This window comes from Rana temporaria, chromosome 13, assembly GCF_905171775.1.
Source record: "Rana temporaria chromosome 13, aRanTem1.1, whole genome shotgun sequence".
Classification (NCBI taxonomy): domain Eukaryota; kingdom Metazoa; phylum Chordata; class Amphibia; order Anura; family Ranidae; genus Rana; species Rana temporaria.
The window spans coordinates 110,725,725-110,747,542 of NC_053501.1; the positions used below are offsets into that span (position 1 = coordinate 110,725,725).

General features: G+C 47.8%; 1 protein-coding gene across 2 annotated transcripts in view; it reads right to left on the reverse strand.

The window, feature by feature from the left end:
- The window catches only part of SEMA6C (semaphorin 6C), a 280,483-nt gene extending 264,789 nt beyond the window's left edge, over positions 1-15,694 (reverse strand). The window contains exon 1 of one of the 2 annotated variants that reach the window (XM_040333776.1): positions 15,434-15,694. The gene's annotated coding sequence lies outside the window, so the exon portion shown is untranslated. The remainder of the gene's footprint in view (positions 1-15,433) is intronic. The other variant, XM_040333777.1, reaches the window with a different exon arrangement.
- Between the last annotated feature and the right edge of the window lie 6,124 nt (positions 15,695-21,818).

Genomic DNA, 21,818 nt, shown 5'->3' on the forward strand with positions numbered 1-21,818 from the left:
CGCGCTATATCAAGATGCAACTCAACTTAACTCCAGCCCAGCAGGGATCCTATGAGAACTGGAGATCTAGGAGATCTTGATATCCTTGAAGACCTGGCAATGGATTCTAGGTACTACAGAACCTAAATGTCTGGAAAACCTGGAAAACTCAACAGGGATTCTTTGAATTCTTTGAGTACAATACCTAGAAGCTTTGGAAATCCTGGAAGACCTGACAGGAATCTTGCGAGTACTAGAGATCCTAGGAGTTGTGTAAATCCTGAAAGACCTGGCAAAATCATAAGATTCTAACCAGAGGCGGCCGCCTAACTTACCCAGTGCATTACCCCAGTTTTGAGGGTCAGAGGACCTTAACGTTGCTGTGATCAGGCAGCGTTAAGAGCCCTGACTCAACAACCAGTGAATATCGGTGACACCACCCCTTGTGGCGTCAATGACCCAGCATGCCCTCAGTCAATGACGTCACAAGGGGGCGGGTTCACCAGGTGACATCACAGGGTGACCCCGCCCCTTAGTTATTAAAGAGCAGGATCTGGGTGCCACCTTGTTAAAGGCGGCTTCCAGATTCCGATAAGCCCCCTGCCGGCAGACCCCCACAACCACCGGCCAGGGTTGTGGGGAAGAGGCTCTTGTCCTTGAATTATTTTTCGCATCATGAGTGTGAGTGGGGCCCCATGTCAAGTTTTGCCTAAGGCCTCACAAAGCCTAGAGCCGCCTCTGCATAACAGTTCTCTGATTGGCAGCACTGTCCTTTGTATTTTTGAGAGAAGGTAGAAGCTTTATTCGCCTTGTACATACTCAGGCTCTGCTTCCTGCTTTGCTACACAATGATTCTGCTTTACTGCTCCTTTCCTCAGGGCAGGTCTCTTAGTAATCTGACTCACTGAAGACAATGCACACTCCACATGGCTAATAATATATTTCAGCATTTGCAAAGCAAGGAAGTTGAGTTATTGCAGTGATATACAGAGCTCCCCCTGGTGGTTAATCTACAGATCTTTATATTTAATACAAAAATTAAAATATGGAAGAGCAAGCTTGCAAAAATCCCACCAAAGAATAACGTAAAGAAAATGTAACAATACAAGATAATCCATTAATCCAATGGAGTGGACTGACTGATGTCTGATGCCACTCGATCCCAAAGAAGCCGACTGCGTTTTCAGGTGCCCTAACTCACGGTCAAGGAGCTGGCGTCTCGCTCTGCCGATCACCATTCCTCTGGAGCTAAGCTCTGATAAGAAAAGCTTAGAAGGACATTTCGGCACAGCTATCTGGTGAATCACGTTGAAGCTACAGACCACAGTGGTGCGGAACGTACGGTATCATTCATTGACTTCACGGCACACCAGCCGGGCTTTCTGCATTTCGGCTGGTGATTTTCTGGTCTTCTGGAGATGCAATTTGGCGTGTTTTTGATTTCTTTTGTTCTACGGTATGTAAAAAAACAGGAGTTCTCGGATCATTAGGTGACTATCAAGACTAGAGCACTACAGCAATGGATGAAAAACTGTCCACAAGAGCTAACATCACAGTCACTGAATAAAGTATACTGTACCATCATTGCATATTGTGACATGTCAGGAATACATTCCTGCAAACATGTACTTGAAAGGTCCACTCAAAGGCTAGGTTCACACCTTGTGCCTGTCAGGAACATGCACAAAATTGCACGCAGATTGCACAAAAACACGTTGCACACGCACGTAGGGTAGCCTATTGAATACAATAGATTGCCCTACACACCATGCTAAGGGAATGTTTTTATGACCTGAATGCCTTCCTGACATGCACAGAAATGCATTGCGCTCGCACGTGGGACAGCCCATTGAAATTAATGGACTGTCCTACATGTGATGCGTGGGAATGTAGTCCCGAACTAAAAAAAAATTCCAACGTGCGCAGAAACGCGTTGTCCTTGCACATAGGGCAGCCCATTGAATATAATGGACTGCCCTACATTTGACCCCCCCTAAAATGTGTTCCTGACCTGGACTCATTCCCGACATACACAGAAACACGTTGCCCTCGCAAGTGAGGCAGCCCATTGAAATGAATGGACTGCCCTACACTTGATACGTGGCAATGCAACCCCGACCTTAATGCTTTCCTAACGTGCACAGAAACGCGTTGCCCTTGCACATGGTGCAACCTATTGAATATAATGGACTGCCCTACATGTGACGCTCCAAAATGCTACCCAGACCTGGACTCATTCCCAACATGCACAGAAACGTGTTGCCCTCGCACATGGGGCAGCCCATTCAAATTAATGGACTGCCCTACACTTGATGCGTGGCAATGCAATCCCGACCTTAATACTTTCCTGACATGCACAGAAACGCGTAGCCCTTGCACATGGGGCAACCCATTGAATATAATGGACTGCCCTACATACGATGCTCAGGAATACTTTCCAAAACTGAATGCTTTCCTAACATGCACAGAAACATGTTGTCCCTGCTTGTGGGGCAGCCCATTAAAATGAATGGACTGCCTGCCCTACAATTGACATATGGGAATGCTTTCCTGACCTGAAGATTTTCCCGACATGCACAGAAACGCGTTGCCCTTGCAGATGGGGCCACCCATTGAATATATTGGACTGCCCTACATGCGACGCTCCGAAATGCTATCCTGACCTAGACTCATTCCCAACATGCACAGAAACACGTTGCCCTTGCACATGGGGCCACCCATTTAAATGAATGGACTGCCTTACATGTGACGCGTGGGAATGCAGTCCCAACCGGAATGCTTTCCCGATATGTACAGAAACACGGTGCCCTTGCACATGGGGATACCCATTGAATATAATGGGCCGCTCTACATGTGACGCTCAGGAATGCTTTCCAGACCTGAAGGCTTTCCTAACATGCACAGAAACGCGTTGCCCTTGCATGTAGGTCAGCCCATTGAAATGAATAGACTGCTTGACACACAACACGTGTGAATGGTTTCCCAACACGCACAGAAATGCGCTGACCTTTAGCGGATGTGTGGCGGTGCCATTAATTGTTAACGGCCCCCCTACGCATCAGCTGATATGCGTGTTTTCGCATGCACCAAACGACACGGTGCTGATGCGTTTTTGAAAAAGGGCCAAGGGACTTATTTTTCGCATTTCTTTGACGTAGGGCAGCCCATTGAAATGAATGGACTGCCCTACACGTGGCACATGCTCCGTGACACCAGCATGGTGTAAACAGAGCCAAAGTGCACTTTAAGGTTCCTTAAGTGCTATTGCAGTTTGGTAAATTGGGTCATTGGCTTTAATAATGAGCATTAAAGGACTTAGTGCAAAGGGCATTGACCCACAGCAACCAATCAGAGCAGGACTAGATGAAAAGATGGATTGCACCTGGCTTCCATGAAATTTTGTAATTTTCTCTTTGTATTTTTTCATATGCACCTGATGACCCTACACACAAGCATGCCATAGAGGAAAGTTTATGGCTTTTCTAATATGATATAGGGGTCGGCGTAATGCGAGTTTCTTAGATACAGATGACGCTTTCAGTGAAATTGGAATGGGAAACAACGTCATTGCTGCTGAACCTTCTCTAACCTGCTTTAATGCGATTATTGGCTTTTCTTCCCAGTGGAAGTTGCAATGCCGGCTTACAAAGAACTGGATGACATTCCTCTGTTCTCTTATAAAAAACAAAGTCCCCGGGGACCAGACAGTGAATTGCAATGTGCGCAAAGACGCTACGTAGCATGGCCGATGGGAAATGGATAAGTCAAGAACCATTTAATAAGTGGGTTTCCTGTTTAAGCCATACAACATGCAATGGTGATCTGCCATACAACACGCAATGGTGATCTGCCATACAACATGCAATAGTTATCTGCTTAAAATAAATGGATCAGTGACTGGTAACAGAGCTGTCTTAATGAGAGGGCGCACCTGGACACTGTTCAGGTGCCCCAGCTGCATTGGGGGCCCTGCACTTTCCCACAAAGCAGCTGGTTCTTTAGCCCACGCTGCCCCGAAAATTGGGAGCCCCATGATGGCACTGAGAGTGATGGATATACAGGGGAGGCAGGCTGGCAGCAGTGTGTGCCGTGCTGTGCAGAATACCTATTATTTCACAGCCAGCGGGGAGAGGCCACAGTGTAGAGAGGCCGCAGTGTAGGGATTATCAGGGATGTAGTGGGGTCACAAAGCAAGGGGTATATTATGATATATGGTTACAGTGCTGGGGGAAATGTCTAGGGTGTAGAGGGGTCAGAGTGCTGGGGGGACATCAGGGGTGTAGAGAGGTCAGAGTGCTGGGGGGACATCAGGGGTGTTGAGGGGTCAGAGTGCTGGGGGATATCAGGGGTGTAGAGGGGTCAGAGTGCTGGGGGATATCAAGGGTGTAGAAGGGTTAGAGTGTTTGGAAGATATCTGGGGAAGGGGAAACTCTGCTTGTCTGACTCCTATCTACTTGATGTCTGTTTACCTGCACTGTCTCCATTGTAGGGGCCCCAGAGAATAACTTTGCCCAGGGGCCAATGATGCTATTAAGATGGCCCTGACTGGTAATATTTTAAAGCTCCCTGGTAGGGTTTACAGCTCCACCATGGCTACTTCAAGAGAACCACCCTCACCCTGCTCCATTTTCCATGTATTGTACGGTACGAAGAAATCATCAAGAAGAGTGAGATACCATAGAGGTCGGAGGTGGATTCACATAATCCAGTGAGAAGCAAGTGGGGCCTCTAAGAGATATAAGCGGGTAATTGAAACTGCCAGCAACTGCCTGTAATGGAATATCAGTTTTGGATAAATGTATTTGGACAGTTCGGGAGGAAAGGGGGACTCAGGTGTTGGGTACATAATAGGTATAGTTATGGAAGATTGAAAGACAGAAAGAATAGAGAAAGTTAAGAAAATGAAATTTGGGTGCAGAAGAAGGACAATTGAGGAGAAAGGGATGGACAGACTTGTGTTCAGAAGAGGGATGGCGGAGGAGAGAGGGATGGACAGACTTGTGTTCAGAAGAGGGGTGGCGGAGGAGAGAGGGATGGACAGACTTTTGTTCAGAAGAGGGATGGCGGAGGAGAGAGGGATGGACAGACTTGTGTTCAGAAGAGGGATGGCGGAGGAGAGAGGGATGGACAGACTTGTGTTCAGAAGAGGGATGGTGGAGGAGAGAGGGATGGACAGACTTGTGTTCAGAAGAGGGATGGTGGAGGAGAGAGGGATGGACAGACTTGTGTTCAGAAGAGGGATGGTGGAGGAGAGAGGGATGGACAGACTTGTGTTCAGAAGAGGGATGGTGGAGGAGAGAGGGATGGACAGACTTGTGTTCAGAAGAGGGATAGTGGAGGAGAGAGGGATGGACAGACTTGTGTTCAGATGAGGGATGGCGGAGGAGAGAGGGATAGACAGACTTGTGTTCAGAAGAGGGATGACGGAGGAGAGAGGGATAGACAGACTTGTGTTCAGAAGAGGGATGGTGGAGGAGAGAGGGATGGACAGACTTGTGTTCAGAAGAGGGATGGCGGAGAGAGGGATGGACAGACTTGTGTTCAGAAGAAGGATGGTGGAGGAGAGAGGGATGGACAGACTTGTGTTCAGAAGAGGGGTGGCATAGGAGAGAGGGATGGACAGACTTGTGTTCAGAAGAGGGGTAGCGTAGGAGAGAGGGATGGACAGACTTGTGTTCAGAAGAGGGATGGCAGAGGAGAGAGGGATGGACAGACTTGTGTTCAAAAGAGGGATGGTGGAGGAGAGAGGGATGGACAGACTTGTGTTCAAAAGAGGGATGATGTAGGAGAGAGGGATGGAGGATTTGGGACCAAACGAGTGGAGGGTTTTAGGTCCAGAAGAGCTACATGTGTGGAGGATGAATAGGGGAGGATGGACAGATCCAGCACAAAGATTTCATTTGTGGAGGAAAGAGGGATAGAAGGATTTCGGTCCAGAAAAGGGACAGTTGTGGAGAATAGAATTACAGAGGATTTGGGTGCAGAAGAGGAACCATTGTGGAGGAGAGAGGGATAGAGGCAATTTAATCCAGAAGAGGAACAGTTATGGAGGAGAGGGGAATGCAGGATTTGGACCCAGAAGATGACAATTGTGGAGAATGGAATTACAAAGGAATTGGGTCCTGGAGAGGGACAGTTGTGGAGGACGGAGGGGTGGGGGATTTGGGTCCTGGAGAAAGACAATTGTGGAAAATATAATTATGGAGAATTTGGGTGCACAAGAGGAACCGTTATGGAGGATGGTAGGATGGATGATGATTTGGGTCCAGAGAAAAAGACAGTTGTTGAGAATGGAAAAATTGAGGATTTCGGATCCGAAGAGAAACAAATGTGGAGGAGAGAGGGATGGAGGCCTTTGAATCCAGAAGAGGGATAGTTATGGAAAAGAGGGAGATGCACGATTTGGGTCCAGAAGAAGACAGTTGTGCAGAATGGAATTACGCAGGAGAGGGACAGTTGTGGAGAATATGATTACAGAGGATTTGGGCGCAGAGAGGAACAGTTGTGGAGGATGGAAGGATGGAGGATTAAGATTCAGAAGAGGAACAGTTATGGAGGATGGAGGATTTAGGTTCATAAGAGGAACAGTTATGGAGGATGGAAGGATGGAGGAGTTAGGTTCAGAAGAGGAACAGTTATGGAGGGTGGAAGGATGGAGGATTTAGGTTCAGTTGTGGAGGATGGAAGGATGGAGGATTTAGGTTCAGTTGTGAAGGATGGAGGAGTTAGGTTCTGAAGAGGAACAGTTGTAGAGGATGGAAGGATGGAGGATTTAGGTTTGGTTGAAGGATTTAGGTCCGGTTGTGGAGGATGGAAGGATGGAGGATTTAGGTTCAGAAGAGGAACAGTTGTGGAGGATGGAAGGATGGAGGATTTAGGTTTGGTTGAAGGATTTAGGTTCGGTTGTGGAGGATGGAAGGATGGATGATTTAGGTTCGGTTGTGGAGGATGGAAGGATGGAGGATTCGGGTCCAGAGAAGAGGACAGTCATAAAGCAGAGGGACATTTCGAAGATATGAACTCAGTTCAACCCCTCAAGCTTGCTCTGTGTAGCAGAGGCTTAAGTTTACAAAGATTGCCTGTCAGGAGTGCAGCCCTATCCAGGAGTCCCCCATACGGGCCCCTCGGCCTCTGACAGCTCGAACAATACTAGGAAAATAAGTGGCTCGGCCAGGCAATGTTTTTCTTCAAAGCGGCCAGCTGTTATACGACTCACTGCCTGTACTCTGAGAGGATCTGGAGTTTTTATCAGTGCCCGGCCACAGCTGGGTAAACTGAAATCTGGGCGACACAGTGATTCTTCAGCATTGCCTGGCGACATCAACAGAGCGGCAAAAAAAATAAGAATAGAAGAAAACGGCCCATGGACATGCGGTGACATCTTCATTCGGCCAAAAATTACCTTCTGGTGGTCTCAGCCTTTGCAATGGTGCCATGCGTTGGCCACTTGGCCACCTCCACCAGGGGTGCATAGGACACGGACGACAAAGGAGATGCAAGATTAGGAGACAGTTGTCACCCCAAAACAGGAAGTGCCTGAACATGGCAGGATCACAGGGGATTGTTTTAATGGAAGCTGCAGACATAGAAGATCGAAAACTATTAGAAGAACGAAAAGATGTTGAAGCTTCTGTGAGATTTTAGTAATTGGCTTTAAGCGTTCGGTTAGCGCGCAGCAAAGGCGCTTTTTTTTAATTAAAACCTTTGATCTAATTTAGGATTCAGTTCTTGGAGTCGTTACTAAGCCTGGTACACGCCAACCCAAATCTACAGCTTTGGCGTTGCAGGTTCCAATTAAGCCAGATTAGAAAGTGCGATATCAGTTCAGCAATTTTGTTGAGTGTTTTCACGCTTCCCGCCATGTTTTTTTTTATAGAACGAATAATCAACATCATCGGTAATTCTTTTGTTGATTGGTCACTCCCCCTCCCACCTGGTCACTCCCCTCCCACCATATTTTTTTCAACATTGCGTTTGACTTTCGACGCTGTTTGCCAAAAGGTTGTCATTGCAAGGGGGTCACGTGATGATTCTGGAAGGGTGTTGGATCAAAGGCTGACTTATTTTTCAGATATGATCCGGCAGCGAGAGCGCATGATCCGACCATTGAGCGATTTATCTCGGGCTGGGTTGTTTTTGATATACAGATGGTTTGGGGGTCAATGACCCAGCATGCCCTCAGTCAACGACGTCACAAGGGGGCGGGGGTTCACCAGGTGACATCACCGGGTGACCCCCGCAGCTTAGTTATTAAAGAGCAGGATCTGGGGGCCACCTTGTTAAAGGGGGCTTTCAGATTCCGATAAGCCCCCTGCCGGCAGACCCCCACAACCACCGGCCAGGGTTGTGGGGAAGAGGCTCGTCCTTGAATTTGTTTTCCCGTCATGGGTGAGAGCGGGGCCCCATGTTAAGTTTTGCCTAAGGCCTCGCAAAGCCTAGAGCCGCCTCTGGTCCCTCTCTTTTAAAAAAAAAATCCCTGCACCCAACTACAGGTGGCTGCGGCGCCATGAGGTTTTGGCGTGTACAAAAATGCGCGTTTTGCAGACGCATGGGGGTGCTGTTAACAATTAATGGCACATTCACGCATCTGCAAAATTCCTGAGCATGCAAAGATCTGAACCTGAACTTTCAGAAAATGCACCAAAAAAGCACTCATCTAATAGAAGTCTATTGTAAAGCGTGGGTAACCCATACAAAAAAAAAACGCGGTTTGGTAGCACCTTGACAATGTGAAACCACCCTAAGCCTACATACAGTATACACTATACGCAGACCAGATTGAAAGTCTTTCACTCTTTTTTTTTTTTTCGCCCACCAAACTAACCTGAGGCGCTCAATCCCGCACGTCTTTCCATTTTAAACACATGACAAGTTACGTACATTTTTTTCTAAAAACAGCCTTTCTCATCACCTAATTTTCCAACGTTGAAAGTACTTTTTCCAGCAACACATGCAATACACAAACAGTAATGTACGGTATTGAAAAACAAAAATAGCGGCGATGGAAATGACGTCATCAATTCAGGAATGTGTTTTTCTTTAAAAACTTAGCGATTGCAAAACACGCCTTTAAAAATCACATTACAAGCCCACCATAGACTTTAATAGGTGCAAGTTAAACAGATACAAAACAAGCATAAGAATCACGCATTTTTAAATGCAATAGCGCCACCATTGGCACACTGGCACCACAAAGCTGTAAGCGGTACCAAATGTTGGCATTAAGACAACCATGCTAGGTGCAGTTCAGAAGCCAGTCCACCCAATGCATGGTGGGGTGTTCTTGGGGGGGGGGGGGCTGCCCAATGCACGTTTATGCAAACCTGGGCATGAAGGCTTCAGGGGGTGCACAGAAGCAGTACCAAAGAAACATGGTGGTGGTGCCTAGTTTTGCCTGGATGGCTTAAACAATTGACAGGTCCTCTTTAAAAAAAAATATGATTATTTTACATGTGCACACCATAAGCTGTCGGCCTAATGATTGGCTCTTATGTGGTGTCTCTTTATACCTAGAGGAGCCAATCCTAACCAGGATTCTGTGGAATCATAGGGTTCCTCCGGTGGTGGCTAGGGGTTCCTTGAGTTCTGGCTAACTAAGCTCCCATCTGGTGGTGCCTGCATAGTTCCAGGTCCAATGCCTCATGGTAGAGCCAGCATTGACAGGTCCTCTTTATTTATTTTTAATGATTATTATACATGTGCACTCCATATGCTGGTGGCCTAATGATTGGCTCTTATCTGGTGTCTCTTTATACCTAGAGGAGAAACATAGGGGTGGTGCCTAGTTTTGTCTGGAGGTCCTCTTCACTTTTTTTTTTTAGGATTATTATACATGTGCATGCCATATGCTGGTGGACTAATGATTGGCTCTTATCTGGTGTCTCTTTATACCTAGAGGAGCCAATCCTAACCAGGATTCTGTGGAATCCTGGGGTTCCTCCAGTGGTGGCTAGGGGTTCCTTGATTTCTGGCTAACTAACCACCCATCTGGTGGTGCATGCATAGTTCCAGGTCCAAAGCCTCTTGGCAGAGCCAGCGTTATGACTGTAGAGGTGTTATTCTGGCCAGCTTGTATAGAGGCATTCTTCCCTAGGGCCGGAACAAGGGGTGGGCAGGAGGGGGGCTTCCCTGAGTTCTGACCCTCACCCTAAGGGAAAGGAGGGGGCGCATTTTGGCTTCTTTGCCCTGGGCGCTGGATGACCTTGTCCCACCACTGTTCTTCCCACTTACCACCATATTTTCCCAATGATCCCCAATGGACTAATCTCACCCAGGGGTTCCCCGAGACTTGAAAATTATTTCAAAGGTTCCTTGAAAAAAAAGTTGAGAAAGACTGATCTGGAGACATACATATGCATGTAGTCACATGTTAATCTGTGAAAAGACGTGAGTCTATGTATAGCTTATAATTATATATTTACATCAGGTCAGCCATGCATGCTTATTGCATAAAGAGATTCTGCTTCCGCTCCTCTTCCTTAGTGCACACCCACGTGTTCAGAGCTCCTGTCCATAGACTTTCACTGCTCTCCAAGGAGATGATCCTAAAATTCTTACAGGAATCATTCAGCACTGGTACTGACTGCTCTGTCTGACACACAGGGAGCCACTAGAGGGAGCACTTACCATCTGGTATATGAAATATATTGATGGATATATGACACGGCCGTGAGTGAGCATCACATACAGGCTAATTTTTATGGTAATAATTCAAGATGAGAATTTGCCAAAAGTACACTTTATGTCCATGTTGACTCAATTGCTTTTAAGCAGCTTGCGATCTCAAAAAAGTATGGCGATAGATGGGAACAAGCAACAAGCAATCACAAAACAATCAGAACCATTGGCTGGCTTGACCCATCTATATGCTTTCACAATCCAATACTGCAAATCAGCAAAAAATGTACATAAATTTTATGTGTTACCCATAATTTGCTATGTGCCAACCAATGGTGCCACTTTGATGGGAGGGGGGTGGATGGGAACAAGCAACAAGCAATCATGAAACAATCTGAACCATAGGCAGTAGGCTTGCTTGACCCATCTATCTGCTTTCACGACCCAACACTGCAAATCACCAAAAATGTACCCGAAATTTGTTGTTTGGTTCTATGTGCAAACCAATGGCACCACTTTGATGGGGGGGGGGGGTTGGGGGGAACAAGCAGCAAGCAGCAAGCAATCACAAAACAATCTGAACCATTGGCAGTAGGCTAGCTTGATCCATCTATCTGCTTTCACGATCCATCACCAAAAATTTACGTAAATTTTATGTTACCCAAAATTTGCTGTTTGGCTTCATGTGTCAACCTGTGGCACCACTTTGACCAGTATTTTCATAAAAAACGCCAGCAGAACAAGAGACATTTGGTCAGCAAGGATGATTCAAAAAACATTTCCAGGGACCTAAAAATTTGGGACTACTCCAGAGACCGGCCAACTAGGGTCACGTGTCATGGATGCAAAGTGGTCAAAGCGTTGGTTCATCACTTGAAGACCCTAGTTCTAGTTAATATATTGATCACTTTTGATTTTATTGTGTCATGTCGATGTCTTGGTGATCACCACATCAGAATAACTGCGAATACACTTATGACATCAGAAATCCATCAGCCCATCAGTCCCTGCAATAAGAACCATTAGCTGGCTTGACCCATTTATCTGCTTTAGCGATCCAACACGGCAAATCACCAAAAATGTATGTAAAATTTTATATGTTACCCAAAATTTGCTGTTTGGTCCTATGTGCAAAATAATGGCACCACTTTGAGGGAGGGGAAGTGATGGGAACATCAAAAAGCAATCATGAAACAATCTGAACCATTGGCAGTAGGCTTGTTTGACCCATCTATCTGCTTTCACGATCCAACACAGCAAAATCACCAAAAATTTACGTAAATTTTATGTTACTCAAAGTTTGGCTTCATGTGCCAACATATCGCACCACTTTGATCAATACTTTCGTAAAACGCCAGCAGAGCAAGAGACATTTGGTCAGGTAGGAAAATCAAGGATCATTCAAAAAAATATTTCCAGGGACCTAAAAATTTGGGACTACCCCAGGGTCACATGTCATGGATGCAAAGGGGTCAAACTGTTGGTTCACCACTTGAAGACCTTTTACGTTCTATTTAATGTATTGATCACTTTTAATTTTATTGTGTCATGTCTCTGTCTTGGTGATCACCACATCAGATTAACCGCGAATACACTTATGGCATCAGAAATCCATCAGCCCACCAGTCACCGCGATCCTCAAAAGCATCGGCCCGGCTACGGCAGACATAATCGATGCTTCTGCCGAAATTTGGGGCCTGTCCGAACCGTCCCTTTAAATGTCTCTATCTACGGCCAACATTGGGTGCAAACCGTACTCAGCTCCAGCAAGCCAAAGACTGGGAATTTACCGAGCTAAGAGAAGAAAAGCACCGACATAGGCGAGCCTTTATTCCGCTAAGCGGAGGAACAAGCAACCTTAATATGATAAAAATTGATCTCTTTGTCCTGCGCAAAAAAAAAAAAAACAGAGACATTGCTCAGTCTGCGAGACTCTGCTTTGTGCCGTGTAAGTTATTACTCCGTACAAAGCGGCAGATAAGCAGCTCAACGTTGGCTCGGCATCGGCACACAATCATCGGTATTATAAACCCTGTGCACGGTACGTATACAAGATCCATCAAGCGGCGCTGGCCGTTTGCGACACATCTCCAGGGATTTTATAGAAACGATCTATCTATAGCCAAGGTAGGGAAGGGGTTAATCAGGCCTCGACGATAACTCCGATTAACCTCCGATAACTGAGTAGGCAATAACAAAAAAAAATTATCAAATAATAACTGAGCAGGCAAGACAACACAAACCGAAGAGGAACAATAAACATAAGAAGAACTGAGCAAGCAAGAAAAAAAAAAAAATCAAAAACAATAACCCGAGAGGCAATGACGGCACAAAGCAAAGAGAAATAATAATAAAAAAAAATTGTAACTGAGAAAGCAAAAGAGCACCAATCAAAAATAATAACTGAAGGGGCAAGACAACACAAAGCAAAGAACAATAATAATAAAAATGTTAACCTAGAAAGCAAAAAAAACAACACCAGCCAAAAAAAAGAATAATAAACACATAATTATAACCGAGTAGTCCGTAACTCCGGTGACTTAGCAAAAGGGAATGTGTACAGTAATGCTTAGAATTTTTTTAACTGCTTAAATCCCGACTCAGTCAGCCGTGATAACTGCTATGTTTTTTTTGGAGAGCTCGTTGGCCAAGGTGCCAAGGCTGCGATTCTACAATTGAAATGTTGGATATTTTCGAGCATCAATGACAAGTAGTGCCAAGATGCCCAACCCCTCCAAAGTAACCCAGGCTTCAATTCTGCAAGTGAAAGGGTCAGATATTCTCTAGGGTCAAGTAATGCCACGGTGTCCAACCTCAATAACGTGCCCAATCTCACTAAGGTGCCCAGTCTTTGATTCCAGAATTGAAAGGTTGGATGATCTCTAGAGTCAATGAGAACTGAATCCTAGGTGCCCAGGTTTCGATTTCAGAATTGAAAGGTTGGATAATCTCTAAAGTCAATGACAATTAAAGCCAAGATGCCAATCCCACCAAGGTGCCCAGGCTTTGACTCCAGAATTGAAAGGTTGTATGATCTCTAAAGTCAACGACAGTTAAAGCCAAGGTGCCCAGGCTTTGATTGCAGAATTGAAAGGTTGGATGATCTCTAGAGTCAATGACAACTAAAGCCAAGATGCCAACCCCACCAAGCTGCCCAGGCTTTGACTCCAGAATTGAAATGGTCAGATATTCTCTAGGGCAGTGGTTCTCAACTCCTGTCCTCAGGACCCACTAACAGGCCAGATTTTAAGTATTACATTGGGGAGATGCAGACTAGAATACTACAATCACTGAGTGACAAATATCACCTGTGATGTATTTCAGTTATCTTGCAAACCTGGCCTGTTAGTGTGTCCTGAGAGCCACTGCTCTAAGGTCAATGACAAGTAGCACCAAGGTGTTAAACCCCAGCAAGGTGCCCAGACTTTGATTCCAGAATTGAAGGGTTGCATGATTTTTTAAAGCCATTGACAACTAAAGCCAAGCTGCCCAACCTCACCTGAATTGAAAGGGTCGGGTATTCTATAGGGTCAATAACAAGTAGCACCAAAGAGCCCAACGCCACCAAGGTGCCGTGTTTCGATTCCAGAATTGAAAGATGGGATATTCTCTAGAGTCAATGACAAGTAGCATCAAGGAGGCCAACACCACCAAGGTGCCCAGGTTTCGATTCCAGAATTGAAAGATGGGCTATTCTCTAGGGTCAATGACAAGTAGCACCAAAGAGCCCAACGCCACCAAGGTGCCCAGGTTTCGATTCCAGAATTGAAAGATGGGCTATTCTCTAGGGTCAATGACAAGTAGCACCAAAGAGCCCAACGCCACCAAGGTGCCCAGGTTTCGATTCCAGAACTGAAAGATGGGATATGCTCTAGGGTCAATGACAAGTAGCACCAAGGAGCCCAACGCCACCAAGGTGCCTGGGTTTCGATTCCAGAATTGAAAGATGGGTTATTCTCTAGAGTCAATCACAAGTAGAGCCAAAGTGGACAATACTGCCAAGGTGCCCAGGGTTTCGATTCCAGAATTGAAAGATGGGATATTCTCTAGAGTCAATGACAAGTAGCACCAAGGTGCCCAGGTTTCGATCCCAGAATTAAAAGGGTCAGAAATTCACTAGAGTTAATGACAAGTAAAGCCAAGGTGCCCCATTTTCGATTCCAGAATTGAAAGATGGGTTATTCTCTATAGTCAATCACAAGTAGCGCCAAAGTGGCCAATACTGCCAAGGTGCCCAGTTTTCGATTCCAGAATTGAAAGATGGGATATTCTCTATAGTCAATCACAAGTAGCGCCAAAGTGGCCAATACTGCCAAGGTGCCCAGTTTTCGATTCCAGAATTGAAAGATTGGATATTCTCTACAGTCAATGACAAGTATAACCAAGGTACCCAACCCCACCAAGATGCCCAATCTTCAATTCCAGAATTGAAAGGGTCAGATATTCTCTAGCGTCAATGACAAGTAGCGTAGAGGGGGGCCAAGCCAATCGTCGTTTCCACGAGCTACCTTGCAGTCCCAAACAAACATGACACTACCAGGGTTTGCCGCCGTCGCCACAGCCGGAGACTTGTCACTGACAGCTGACGGTGCACAATGGAAAGGCGGCGGGGGGTCCGTAAACCCGCAGTAGACTTTATGACTATTCGGCCAACAGCAAACCCCCCCGCCGCTTATCCTTTGTTGCTCAGCACAAAAACTTCTCCAAACAATGCCAGACCAGTCCGGCAGAACACAACTCAGACTCTCGACACTGGACCACAAATTGCTGCTTTCTCTCACCATAAAAAAATCCAAAAACAGCACAATGGTTAAAAAATTTTAGAAATTGAGCTTACCTTGTTCTTTTTTCCAAGGCGCTGACGAGTTGGGTTAGTTTCCTCATCCGACGAAGGGGGTTTTGAAGGGGGGCCCGGGGACAAAAAAGAGGGGGGGGGAGGGATGAGGGGGGTGGCCCTTTGCCCCAGATTCCTGGGCTCCCTTGGAGTTGAGTAATTCCGTAGTGGTAGAACAGTGTGCAAACCAAGCTCTCTGCCTCTTAACTGGAAGCAGGGAAAAACAAACTACTGCATGCCAGGAGCTCGTAAGGCAGAGAGACAGCCCAGGATCACTCCCTGAATCCACAGCACCAATGACAACCCAACCTCCCCCCTCCCATCCTCCTCCTTCTTCTTCTCCTCCTGCCTGGAGGATCTCAGCAGCCTCCAGAGCTGTCAACGCACACTGCTGTCTAATCCATCAGCTCCAAGATCCCTCTCTCTGCTCCATGGCTGCTGGCGACCGAAGCGTTAAAGAGGGACTCTGCGAATAGCGACCGCGAAGGGTCCGCGACGAATAAGAGGAGGTCTCCTCGAAGTGTGACGTAGGGATCACCGAGGCTTTTGGTCTTTTTTTTTTTTTCTTCTAGAAACATGTCGTAGAACGAAACATACAAAACGAAAAAAAAAAGAAAAAAGCGCCCGTCGGAATTTACAATTATTAGACTTCTCTTGCGTTGCTCCTCTTTTTCTGGGAACTCCTTTCCCCAACCCTCGTTGATAGCATTGGGCAGGTGATAGGTTCTCTTTATGAAGACATCAGGGGTCTGTGATTGATCAATCGGGATTACGACATATCTGAATTGAGATTGAGATTAGGGTTTAGCCCTCATTTTTGATCACTTTGATGGAACTGTGAAGGTGATACCCCACCACCCCAGAGCTCGGAGCTGAGCGCATCCAGGTTCATTGGTTGTTCCCTGATCTTCTCCAGCTCACCACCCTGACACCCTCCCACCTCCCCGCTCAGAGCTGAAAGCTTCCAGGTTCATTGGTTGTTCCCTGATCTTCTTCAGCTCACCACCCTGACACCTTCCCACCTCCCCGCTCAGAGCTGAGCACTTCCAGGTTCATTGGTTGTTCCCTGATCTTTTCCAGCTCACCATCCTGACACCCTTCCACCACCCGCTCAGAGATGAGCGCTTCCAGGTTCATTGGTTGTTCCCTGATCTTCTCCAGCTCACCACCCTGACACCCTCCCCGCTCAGAGCTGAGCGCTTCCATGTTCATCGGTTGCTCCCTGATCTTTTCCAGCTCACCATCCTGACACCCTCCCACCACCCGCTCAGAGATGAGCGCTTCCAGGTTCATTGGTTGTTCCCTGATCTTCTCCAGCTCACCATCCTGACACCCTCCCAGCTCCCCGCTCAGAGCTGAGCGCTTCCAGGTTCATTGGTTGCTCCCTGATCTTCTCCAGCTCACCATCCTGACACCCTCCCACCACCCGCTCAGAGATGAGCGCTTCCAGGTTCATTGGTTGTTCCCTGATCTTCTCCAGCTCACCATCCTGACACCATCCCACCACCCGCTCAGAGCTGAGAGCTTCCAGGTTCATTGGTTGTTCCCTGATCTTCTCCAGCTCACCACCCTGACACCCTCCCACCTCCCCGCTCAGAGCTGAGCGCTTCCAGGTTCATTGGTTGTTCCCTGATCTTCTCCAGCTCACCATCCTGACACCATCCCTGGTTCTCTTCTTCCCAGCAGGGAGCCTGGCACCACAATAAATAGATAAATACGAGGGTTCTTCAAAAAGTTTCCGCATTTTTTTTTTAAAGGACCAGTTCACACCACATGCAGTCCAGTGCAGTTTTTTTTTCTGCATCAACAACGTTTTCGACACATTTTTGATGCGCTCCAGTGCGTTTTTGATGCGTTGTTGATGCAGTCCAGTGCATCCCCCCCCCCCCACTTTCATTCTTAACCTTCAGGGCTGGTTCACACCACAAAGATGCGCTCCAGATCCATTCCGAAAGGGATTCTGCAATGCGCGTTACTGACATGTTCCAGTGTGTTTTTGATGCATTCCAGTACGTTTTTGATGCTTTTTTGGTGCATTTTTGACGCAGTCCAGTGCATTCCCCCACCCTTTTTTTTCTTAACCTTCAGGGCTGTTTCTAACCAGAAAAATGCAATTCAGATCCGTTCCGAAAGGGTTTCTGCATGCACGTTTTTAATGCGTTATTGATGCGTTCCAGTGCATTTTTGATGTGTTTCCAGGAGAATTCCAGGTGCTTTTTTTCTTCTCTTCTCTTGCCAGTTCGCACCATAGAAGCGCAGTCTGGATGCGTTCCTGATGTTTTTCTGCATGCGCGTTTTTGACGCGTTTTTGGTGCAGTCCAGTGAATTTCACCCCCTATTTTTTCTTAACCTTAAATAAGAACATGTGTGTTCCAGTGCGTTTTTGATGCGTTTCGGTGTAGTCCAGTGCATTTTTGATGTGTTTAGGTGCGTTTCGGTGCGTTTTTGATGCGCTTAGGTGCGTTTCAGTGCATTCCGGTGCGTTCTTGATTAGAATTGTACAGCGTTCCAGTAGTCCTGTGTCCAGTGCAGGAAAAATGCAGCATGTTCTGGAACTGCAAGCACTGGTGTGAACGATGCCATTGGAAACCATATAACCTACTTTCCAATGCGTTTTCGATGTAGAAAATAAAAACGCACTGGACTGCATGTGTTGTGATCTGGCCCTTTTTTTCTCACTATACTAGGGTCCAGTGCATTTTTTATGCTTTCCAGTGCATTTTTGATGCATTTTACTGCGTTCCACGACAGTCCAGTGCAGGAAAAATGCAACATGTTCTACTTTTTTTTTTTGTGGAACCGGAACGCACTGAAACTGACTGCACTGGGGTGAACTCTGCCATTCGAGGACATGTGCGTTCCAGTGCGTTTTTGATGCGTTTAGGGTGTGTTTTACTGCTTTCCGGTGCGTTTTTAATGCATTTTACAGTGTTCCAGTATTTTGATGCAAAAAAAAAAAAAAAACTCCATGGACTGCATGTGGTGTCAACTGGGCCCTGAATATGCTAAGCACAAATTGCGTCAAAATATCGCTGTAAAAACGCACAACACGCTTTTCTCTAGCTTTTCCATTGAAGTCTATTGACTGTTCAAAGTGTAGAATTTATACAGCTTGTCTGAGCTTTCAGAAAGCAAGGGGCTGGGAGCTGAAGTTAAACTCTGCAGAGCTCAGTGAGAGCTGATTGGAGGGAAGGGACCCCCCCCCCCCCACCCCCTTTCCACACAGCAACAGAGCTGAGGCTGTCAATCACAGGCTGTGTGCTGGAGCTCCCTCCCCGTCACCATTTTTCTCTTGGTGTCAGGAAAACTTGTCAGTAGTGACTGATAGAAGAGGCAGCAGACAGAAATTACACTTAGTGCTCTGGATTGAGGCAAGTACACACTATAGAGGGATGTGCTTTGTTCATATTTCATATTAACTTCACACCGGCTGTTTCGTTAACGCAAATCTTGTGCAATTTTTTTTTTTAAGTGTTTTCGTGCTTCACCCCTAGGCGTGAGAAAAGCACCAAAGTAGCTCATGTAGCCCTTTTGGGCGTTGAGCTTCACCCGATTTCGAACGGTGCATTTTGATGCGTTCAAAGACCGTTTTTTGACGAGGGGTTTTAACAATGAATGGCACCACAAGCGCATCACGCGAGTTTTATAAACACTTTTTTTTTTTTTTTTTTTGCACGCTTTTATGCTACACGCATATGGCAGCCCATTCATTTTGAAAGGCTGCCCGACGCAGGACAACCTTGCCATCTTTGCTGCGCGCTTTGGTGCATTTGTCAAGCGTTTCGATATTTGTGAAAACGTGCGTCTGCTGGCCATGCTTAGGCTGCCATTAAAAATGAGTGGTCTGGCAAGTCTGACACACGTTTTTTTTCACGTGTTCCAGAACGATTAGGGCCTGTTCACGTCCGGTGATCTACATACAGGGCGCCGGACTATAGATTCCAATGGCAGGGGTGTGTTTTTATGAAGCACATGATTAGAGCAAGAGGCTGTAATAGGCTTTAAAATAGGGTGGGCTTGGGGCGCAGAGCATTGCGCCCCGATCCCACCCAGTTGTGTGACAATAGCCAAAGAATATTTGCTATTTTCACACTAAATCTCCTCCCCACCAACCAGGAAGCGGGTCGTGAGACCCGTTTCTCGACTGGCCAAAACATCAGGCGATCCTATTGGATGCCTAATGCCTAAGAGGAGGAGAGAGGAGACGCATGGCGGAAGCCACGGAGGAAGCTGCTGGTAGAAAGGACACCCGAGCCGCAGCCCGCTGCCCGCCACGCTGGAGCACACTGGAGCCGCTGCCCACGGCCCACCATGTTGGAGAACACTGGAGCCGATGCCCGCAGACCTCCGCCCGCCATGCTGGAGGACACTGGAGCTAATGCCACAGCCCACCGCCCGCCATGTTGGAGGACATCAGAGCCGTTGCCTGCAACCCGCCATGCTGGAGGACACCAGAGCCGCTGCCCGTCATGCTGGAGGACACTGGAGCCACTGCCCACCACCCGCCACGCTGGATACTGGAGCCGATGCCCGCCGCTACGCCATGCTGAAGGAAACCAGACGCCGTGCTGGAGGACACCAGAGCCGCTGCCCACCGCCCGCCACGCTGGAGGACACTGGAGCCGCTGCCCAGAGCCCACCATGTTGGAGAACACTGGAGCCGATGCCCGCAGACCTCCGCCCGCCATGCTGGAGGACACTGGAGCTGATGCCCACAGCCCGCCACCCGCCATGCTGGAGGACATCAGAGCCATTGCCTGCAGCCCGCCATGCAGGAGGACACCAGAGCCACTGCCCGTCATGCTGGAGGACACTGGAGCTACTGCCCACCACCCGCCACGCTGGAGGACACTGGAGCCGATGCCCGCCGATACGCCATGCTGAAGGAAACCAGACGCCGTGCTGGAGGACACCAGAGCCGCTGCCCACCGCCCCCCACGCTGGAGGACACTGGAGCTGATGCCCACAGCCCGCCATGCTGGAGGACACCAGAGCCGCTGCCCGCCACCTGTCGCGCTGGAGGACACTGGAGCCGATGTCCGCAGCCCGCCGCTCCACCATGCTGGAGGAAACCAGAGCCGCAGCCCGCCGCCCGCTACGCTGGAGGACACCAGAGCCGGTGCCCGCCGCCCGCCACGCTGGAGGACACTGGAGCCGATGCCCGCATGGATGGGCCACCATATGCGTGTTTGTTTTCTAAAGGCGTGGTTTGCCGTGATTGTCACGCAATCCTGTCGCAGTACTATTGCGGCAGAACGGCACCGCGTGCCATTAAAGCATATTGCCACCCAAAACGATTTGATTACCACGCAATTTGAAATTGAGGCGATTTTGCGCCTGATTACAAATCGCAAAGGTGAATTTTGGTCCTTAAGGCTGTCGCAAGTCGGCGCATAATTTTTCTATGTTTCGCCATCAAGCCCACTTTGGCGCCCCCCGAGTCAGCCGCCTTCTCACCTGAACCTGACCCTTGGTCCTCGGGCTCCGTCCTCTGCCTGGCGGTGTCAGTCTGGGGGGGGGGGGGGGGTTAAGTCGCCAACTCCTTGGCTGCCGGGGAGGTGAGATGCCCAGATCAGGGAGGCACACCACGAGCCGGGCACTTTGTATCTGCTAATTGGAGTTGGAAGGCGCTGACGAGATCATGTCACAGCTGCTGGTGTCATCTGTCTTCATGTCACAAAGAAGGGAGGGGGGGAGGGGAGACCGTTCCCCGGGAACAAAGAGAAAAGGACGACACGCGCAAAGTGGCACAGGTGACGCCGTGGTCGCTCGCTGTGTGGTCCTTCCGCCGCCGCGCCAACCGCAAATCACTAAAATGTCCTTTAAAAGTCACTTTCAATCTTTGTTTAAATCTGCAGCTTTTATTTAAAAAATAATCCCCGGTGATCCCGCCATGGAGGTCCTTGCTCAGGCACTTCCTGTTATAGGGTGACAACGCTCTGTCACTGTCTCCCAATTGTGCTCCTGCGTTGTCACCCTTGTTTTGAGAGCCCCCTGGTGGAGACTAAAAACTGACATACATGCTCAGCTAATACTGCCTGCTCAAGAACGCCCACTCCTCCAGACTGACACCCGTCCATCAAGGCATTTTCTATATTTGCATAACTCCTCCCACTGCCTGTAACAGGGCTGAGAGCTCTCTGTGATGCCTATGTACAGCACCCTGCCACCCCTCCCGCCAGCCATGATCTGCCTGCATAGCCATAGAGGATCAAAGAGACCCAGTGATGATGTCAATGGGTCTATAATAGGGGTAGGTGATGAGGAGGGGAGAACCAGAGAAGTTAAAAACAGATTAACCTCTTCTCAACCGCAGATCACGGAGAAAGGGCAAATCACAACGGACCTTTACCACGTGATCAGCTGTGTCCAATCAAAATACTTGGTT